Source organism: Chiloscyllium plagiosum, unplaced genomic scaffold (genome assembly GCF_004010195.1).
Source record: "Chiloscyllium plagiosum isolate BGI_BamShark_2017 unplaced genomic scaffold, ASM401019v2 scaf_9943, whole genome shotgun sequence".
Classification (NCBI taxonomy): domain Eukaryota; kingdom Metazoa; phylum Chordata; class Chondrichthyes; order Orectolobiformes; family Hemiscylliidae; genus Chiloscyllium; species Chiloscyllium plagiosum.
Window position 1 is genome coordinate 10,494 of NW_025214182.1, and position 7,570 is coordinate 18,063.

The window sequence follows — 7,570 nt, forward strand, 5'->3', positions numbered from 1 at the left end:
AGAACTAGAGGGCATAGGTTTAGGGTGAGAGGGGAAAGATATAAAAGGGACCTAAGGGGTAACCTTTTCACCCAGAGGGTGGTGTATAGAATGAGCTGCCAGAGGAAGTGGTGGAGGCTGGTACAATGACAGCATTTAAAAGGCATTTGGATGGGTATATGAATAGGAAGGGTTTGGAGGGATATGGGCCGGGTGCTGGCAGGTGGGTCTAGATTGGGTTGGGATATCTGGTCGGCATGGACGGTTGGACCGAAGCGTCTGTTTCCATGCTGTACATCCTGGTTTTGATTTGACTTTTGGCTGGTACTGAAATCCACTTCGGACAGAATTCAGAGATGTTTTGATTATTTTTTTTGAGCAAATTGTTACGAAGCTAGGATCGCCTGAAAAGGTACAGACTCCTGTTTTGCAAAACGCACTAATTAAGCATCAATAAATGTTGCGTCATCACAAAGACTTCAGGAAGATCTTCTGGTTTCAGTTTACCTGTGTGTGTTTGCTGGGGAAAAGGTTTTTGGTTACAATTTGCAATGTTCGCAGCTCGCAGAGAGAAATCAGCGGCCATATAACTGGTGCGGGCACATCACCGTTAACCGTGCGGAAAGCCAGGGTCAAAGTGCAGCGCTGGAAAAGCGCAGCAGGTCAGACAGCATCCGAGGAGCAGGAGAATCGACGGTTCGGGCATAAGCCCTTCTTCAGGAACGCCAGTGTCAGTTTAAATTGTTTTAAAGGAGTTGAACGTTTGAAACGAACTGAAGAACCACCAGGAGTTGTTGCATGTCATCTTGCAAAAGAAAATAACCAACAGGTTAGCCTGAACTCACCGGAACGTGCATCCATAGTCAAGAGATGGTAAATGGAGATTTTACCTCTTTTGAGAGAGGTTGGAGCTGAGGAGACTTCTGTTTGACAACTTAGGACCCTATAAAACTGAACAGCTTTCAGCTTGACATGTCTTTAGCAGAGAAACTTTAGGTAGAGTCAGCATTAAACCAGAAAGCATAACGTACGTATTTAACAATGATGTTAAGTTAGTGTTTATTTTGTTTTAATGTTTTATAAACACTGATGACTGATGTGATAGGAAGGTACTGTTTCTTTCTAGGCTACTGTTGTCGGGATCACATGAATTCAACTGTTTCACCCAGTTCTGAATTATTGCGGCCCGAGGGCTTGTTTTAATAAACACAAAATTATGCATCAATTATAAAGGAATTTGTGTAAACATTCTGAAATGCTTCTCACGTCACTGGTGAAGTCTTAAACGCTTAACCATTTAATTAACCCAATGCATGTGTGTAAACTAGACGAAGGAATTAAAACTTGATATTTGTGTCGAGGTTCACGGTTGGAGGGATAAGTTACCGACGATCAATAATGATTAGAATTTGAAGTTTACACGACAGAATAAGATGCGGGATGTTCAGTTCACTGTCGCTCTGGTATCCTGGCACACATGGGCAGGTCATAAGATGCTGCTGTTATGTCTAGGGGTCTTAGTACAACCAGAAAACATTTGTACTAAAGAGTCTTCTGTTCAAGAGAAAATGAAACACATCCCACGAGGTGCACAACAAAAGTCTTTTAAAAATACAAGAGCTAAGCAGCCTTCCCTCCCTCAAACCGAAAAGCAAAATTTCCATCTCCTTGCAAACCTCTGCTCCAACAAATCCCAGACCAGTGGCCAACAGCAAGCACGTTGTGCACGGAGTTGACAAATGTGCTGCTTGCTCTTAAAATCCAGTGTGTTTTCACTTGTTAGGTTAGGTTAGATTATTTACAGTGTGGAAACAGGCCCTTCGGCCCAACAAGTCCACACTGACCCGCGAAGAGCAACCCACCCAGACCCATTCCCCTACATTTACCCCTTCACCTCACACTACGGGCAATTTAGCGTGGCCAATTCACCTAACCTGCACATCTTTGGACTGTGGGAGGAAACCCATGCAGACACGGGCAGCACAGTGGTTAGCACTGCTGCCTCACAGCGCCAGAGACCCGGGTTCAATTCCCGCCTCAGGCGACTGACTGTGTGGAGTTTGCATGTTCTCCCCGTGTCTGCGTGGGTTTCCTCCGGGTGCTCCGGTTTCCTCCCACAGTCCGAAGATGTGCAGGTCAGGTGAATTGGCCATGCTAAGTTGCCCGTAGTGCTAGGTGAAGGGGTAAATGTAGGGGAATGTGTCTGGGTGGGTGCACTTCGGCGGGTCACTGTGGACTTGTTGGGCCGAAGGGCTTGTTTCCCCACTGTTAGTAATCTAATGTGCAAACTCCACACAGACAGTTGCCTGAGGCGGGAATTGAACCCCGGTCTCTGGTGCTGTGAGGCGGGGAATGTGTCTGGGTGGGTGCACTTCGGCGGGTCACTGTGGACTTGTTGGGCCGAAGGGCCTGTTTCCCCACTGTTAGTAATCTAATCTAATCTAATGTGCAAACTCCACACAGATAGTTGCCTGAGGCGGGAATTGAACCCCGGTCTCTGGCGCTGTGAGGCAGCAGTGCCAACCACTGTGCCACTGAAAAATAAATTCACGTGTCTGCACCGAACTTAAACGAGAGCAATTTTCTCACGATCATTAAAAACCGAAATTGTCAAATTTCATAACACCATAATACAGTGTGTTTTGTTTCAAAGAGAAAACGTGTCAATTTCTATGGGTCAAGTCGAGGTGTTTGGATTTATAAAATCGGGAGGAACTGCGAATATTGGAAATCAGGAAACTGAAATTGCTGGAAAGCCTGAGCAGCTGTGGAGAGAGAGCGGAGTCTAACGTTTTGGGTTCAGTGGCCAGGGTTGGAGGATTTGAGCTATAGGGAGAGGCTGAACAGGCTGGGGCTGTTTACCCAGCAGCGTCGGAGGCTGAGGGATGACCTTGTAGAGGTTTATAAAATCATGAGGGGACATGGATAAGGTGAATAGACACGGTCTTTTCCCTGGGATGGATTGGGGTGGGGGGAGGGAGTCCAGAACTTGAGGGCATAGGTTTAGGGTGAGAGGGGAAAAGATTTAAAAGGGACTTAAAGGGCAACTTTATCACACAGTGGGTGGTGGGTGTATGGAATTAACTGCCAGAGGAAGTGGTGGAGGCTGGTACAATTGCAACATTTAAAAGGCATTTGTGGCAAATGGGGACTGGATTAGGTTAGGATATCTGGTTGGGATGGACAAGTTGCACCGAAGGGTCTGTTTCTGTGCTGTACACCTCTATGACAATTCCTCAGAACAAGGCAATTTTTTTTTAATCCAGAGATGGAATCAGGGAAGACAGATCCCAAAGAGAGAGAAGAACAAGTGAACGGAGAATGGAGTGGATAACGATCTGGCGAGGAGAGTGAATAGCTGTCAGTGGGCACTGTGAGTGGCTAACAACGGGTCGTGTGTAACAACCAGGCCTAGTGTGTGGGAGTTGGGCCAACAACTCAGTCTCAGGCTTGCTGCGGTGGTCTAGCACAGCTCAGTGCAAGCTGGAAGAACAGCACTTCATTTTCCGCTTGGGAAGTCTACGGCCTTCCGGGCCCAGCAACCTGAAGGGCTGAGGCACTTGGCCCATGTCCTTACCCCAACCCCCTCACGCACCAGGCCCTTTGGTTATCACGTGGTCTGCTATTACACACCAGCGTTAGCCACTAATTGTCCACTCCATAGCCAGTCATTCTCCCACTGAATCCCTACAGTGTGGAGACAGGTCCAACAAGTCCACACTGACCCCCCCGAAGTGTATCCCATCCCAAACCCATTCCCCTACCCAATTACTTTACATTGCTTCTTGACACCCATTCAGGAGAAAAACCCACCTCCGTCTGACCCCAAACAGGAAACTGAAACCGAACTGGAAACTGAGAGTGAAATTAAATGAGAGTCAGAGAGAGAGAGAGAGAGAGAACTGCTCCCCTTCAGGGTGTGGGCTGTATGATTCCAAGGGGAATCCCCTGCACTGGGACTTTTTCCTGTTGGTGAGCAAACCTCGATTCAGACCCCTCCACCGATTTCCGTTTAATAAATTCACTTTGGGTCAGGCGCGATGTGTTAAAGACAAAGACGTGGCCAGGGTTGGAGGGTTTGAGCTAGAGGGAGAGGCTGAATAGGACGGGGCTGTTTTCGTAGAATCCCGACAGTGTAGAAACAGGCCCTTTGGCCCAACAACTCCACACCGACCTTCCGAACCCACCCAGATTCATTCCCCCCACCCCTACTACTCTACATTTACCCCTGAGTAATGCACTGAACATACATGTCCCTGAACACTGTGGGACAGTTTACCATGGTCAATTCACCTGACCTGCACAGCTTTGGACTGTGGGAGGAAACCCACGCAGACACGGGGAGAATGTGCAAACTCCACACAGACAGTCACCCGAGGCTGGAATTGAACCCAGGTCCCTGGCGCTGTGAGGCAGCAGTGCTAACCACTGAGCCACCGTGTCACCCATCACTGATGGTTATCCATTCCTTGGTCTTTCCAACTGTTGTTCTCTCTGTCTAACCCTGATAGTTTACTCCTTCACCCACCCTATCTTCTGCACCTTTTTAAAAAGAAAAGCCAACCTTTTCCCAGCTACCCATCAGTTCTGGCGAAGGGCGACTGAACCTGAAACGTTCGCTCTGTTTTGCCTCCACGGATGCTGCCCGACCTGCAGATGCTGGAATCCAGGATAGACAAGCCGGAGGTTGGAGGAACACAGGAGCTTCAGGCTTTCCCGTGGTGTTGGCTTCTCCACCTCCTGATGCTGCCTGACTCGTTGCGTTTGTTCTCCTGCTTATCTACCTTGGATTCCAACATTAGATTAGATTACTTAATGTGGAAACAGGCCCTTTGCCCCAACAAGTCCACACCGACCCATTCCCCTACATTTACCCCTTCACCTAATACAATGGGCAATTTAACTTGGCCAATTCACCCTGACCTGCACATCTTTGGACTGTGGGAGGAAACTGGGGTACCCGGAGGAAACTCACGCAGACACGGGGAGAATGTGCAAACTCCACACAGACAGTCGCCTGAGTCGGGAGTTGAACCTGGGTCTCTGGCGCTGTGAGGCAGCAGTGCTAACCACTGAGCCAGCCATTAACATCTGCGGCTTTATCTTTCTAATCTCTGCACAGGCCTTCCACCGGTTCCTGATTTTTATTTTTCGTGCCAGAAATCCCCACCAAGCTCTGCCAACAGACGGTTTCCTCCCACAGTCACAAAGATGTGCAGGTTAGGTGAATTGGCCATGTTAAATTGTCCGTAGTGTTAGGTAAAGGGGTAAATGTAGGGGTGTGGGTGGGTTGCGCTTCGGCGGGTCGGTGTGGACTTGCTGGGCCGAAGGGCCTGTTTCCACACTGTAAAGTAATCTAATCTAATCTAACACCCAGCCAGGGGTTCACCGTGAGGAGGTGGGGGTGAAGAACTAGCCCGGTTTGGTGCCCTGTGGCAGTGCTGCCCACTTGCACCACACACCCACCCCTTCAATGCCCCCCTCCCCATTGCAGGGGGGGGGGGGTGGGTGCCTGGCATGGACTCCCCATTGTGTCTGGGTATGCCAGGGCAATGCATCTCTCGGTGGGGGCAATTATCAGTTGCAAACTTAAACCCCCCCCCCCTCTATATATATATATATATATATATCCTGTGCTGGGGTTTGCACTGAAACTACGTGACTTGGAGGAGGATGAAGGGAAGGGATTTCTGCAAAGCCTCCACCTGACTGCCCCCCCCCACCTCCCAGCTTTGTTGGGGGGGGGTGAAGGGCAGCGCAGGCGCAGACTGGGTCCCCCTTCCTCAGGAGCAGGCGCAGTGCAGGCCCGCGGTCCGCCCCGCCCCGCCCCGCCCCGCCCCTCCATTGTTGACGTCACAACGCGGAAGTAGCCCTGTCAGTTTCAGAGTGAACCTCCCCTCCCTCTGGGAGCCCAGCGATGTCTCTCTCCCCCCCCTTTCCCCCTTTGCCCCTATACCGTCCTGGAGGGTGGGGGAAACACTCCACCCGGAGCGAATCCAGGGAGGGAGCAGACTCTGCCAAGGTTGGGCTCACGTCCCTGTCTCTTGAAGGTATTGCCGCACACATTCTCCTCCCTCGCTTTTGGATGCATTTACCCTCCTGGGCGGACCCCTTGCCTCTCACTTTAGAGCTCAAGCCAGGTCCTCTCCAAGGTGGGACTCTGTGCGACAGCCAAATAATGAACCACAGGTAGAAGTGGGTGGCACGGTGGCACAGTGGTTAGCACTGCTGCCTCGCAGCGCCAGAGACCCGGGTTTCCTCCGGGTGCTCCGGTTTCCTCTCACAGTCCAAAAGATGTGCAGGTCAGGTGAATTGGCCATGGTAAGGTAAGGTAAGGGGTAAATGTAGGGGTATGGGTGGGTTACGCTTCGGCGGGTCGGTGTGGACTTGTTGGGCCGAAGGGCCTGTTTCCACACTGTAATGTAATCTAAATCTAAAGTGCACTGTCGTTTTCATGGGTATGGAGTCCTGCAGCAAAGAAGGCAGGCCCTTCGGGCCCCCCCAAAACTGGTCCATGCTGACCGGAGTATCTGCCTAACGCCCACCCCATTTCCCTACCTGTGGCCCACCTCCTCCTATCGACATATTTGTCCAAATGCCTTTTACAGGCTGAGGGATTTGAGGCTGTTTTCATTGGAGAGAAGAGGGTTGGGAGGTGACTTTAATTGAGACATATAAGGTAATCAGAGGGTTAGACAGGGCCTTTTTCCTCGGATGGTGATGGCTAGCACAAAGGGACATAACTTTACATTGAGGGGGAATAGATACAGGACGGATGTCAGAGGAAGTTTCTTTACTCAGAAAGTGGTAGGGGCATGGAGCGCCCTGTCTGAAACAATAGTAGACTCCCCAGCTTTAAGGGCATTTAAATGGTCATGGGAAAGGCATATGGATGGAAATGGAACAGATTGGTTTCACAGGGCGGCCCAACATCGAGGGCCGAAGGGCCCGTACGGCGCGGGAACGTTCTAATGTTCTATGTTCTAAATGTTGTTAATGTTGTTAACACCAACAACCCATTCCATATGTGTCCCACCCTCTGTGTAAAAACAGTTGCCCCCCGGGTTCCCTTTTATTCTTTGCCCTCTCTCACTTTAAACTAATGCCCTCCAGTCACAGACGTGGACAGCACGGAAACAGACCCTTCGGTCCAACCCGTCCAGATATCCCAACCCAATCTAGTCCCACCTGCCAGCACCCGGCCCATATCCCTCCAAACCCTTCCTATTCATATACCCATCCAGGTGCCTCTTAAATGTTGCAATTGTACCAGCCTCCACCACATCCTCTGGCAGCTCATTCTGTGTGAAAAGGTTGCCCCTTAGGTCCCTTTTATATCTTTCCCCTCTCATCCTAAACCTATTCCCTCTAGTTCTGGACTCCCCCACCCCAGGGAAAAGACTTTGTCTATTTATCCTATCCATGCCCCTCATCATTTTGTAAACCTCTATAGGGTCACCCCTCAGCCTCCGACACTCCAGGGAAAACAGCCCCAGCCTGTTCAGCCTCTCCCTGTAGCTCAAATCCTCCAACCCTGGCAACATCCTTGTAAATCTTTTCTGAACCCTTTCAAGTTTCACAACATCTTTCC

At 50.1% G+C, this 7,570-nt stretch overlaps 1 protein-coding gene across 1 annotated transcript in view; it reads left to right on the forward strand.

The window, feature by feature from the left end:
- The first annotated feature begins 5,833 nt into the window (after positions 1 to 5,833).
- Positions 5,834 to 7,570, forward strand: part of LOC122547829 (zinc finger protein 239-like) — a 3,920-nt gene continuing 2,183 nt past the window's right edge. Inside the window, exon 1 of the mRNA XM_043686405.1 lies at positions 5,834 to 6,029. The gene's annotated coding sequence lies outside the window, so the exon portion shown is untranslated. The remainder of the gene's footprint in view (positions 6,030 to 7,570) is intronic.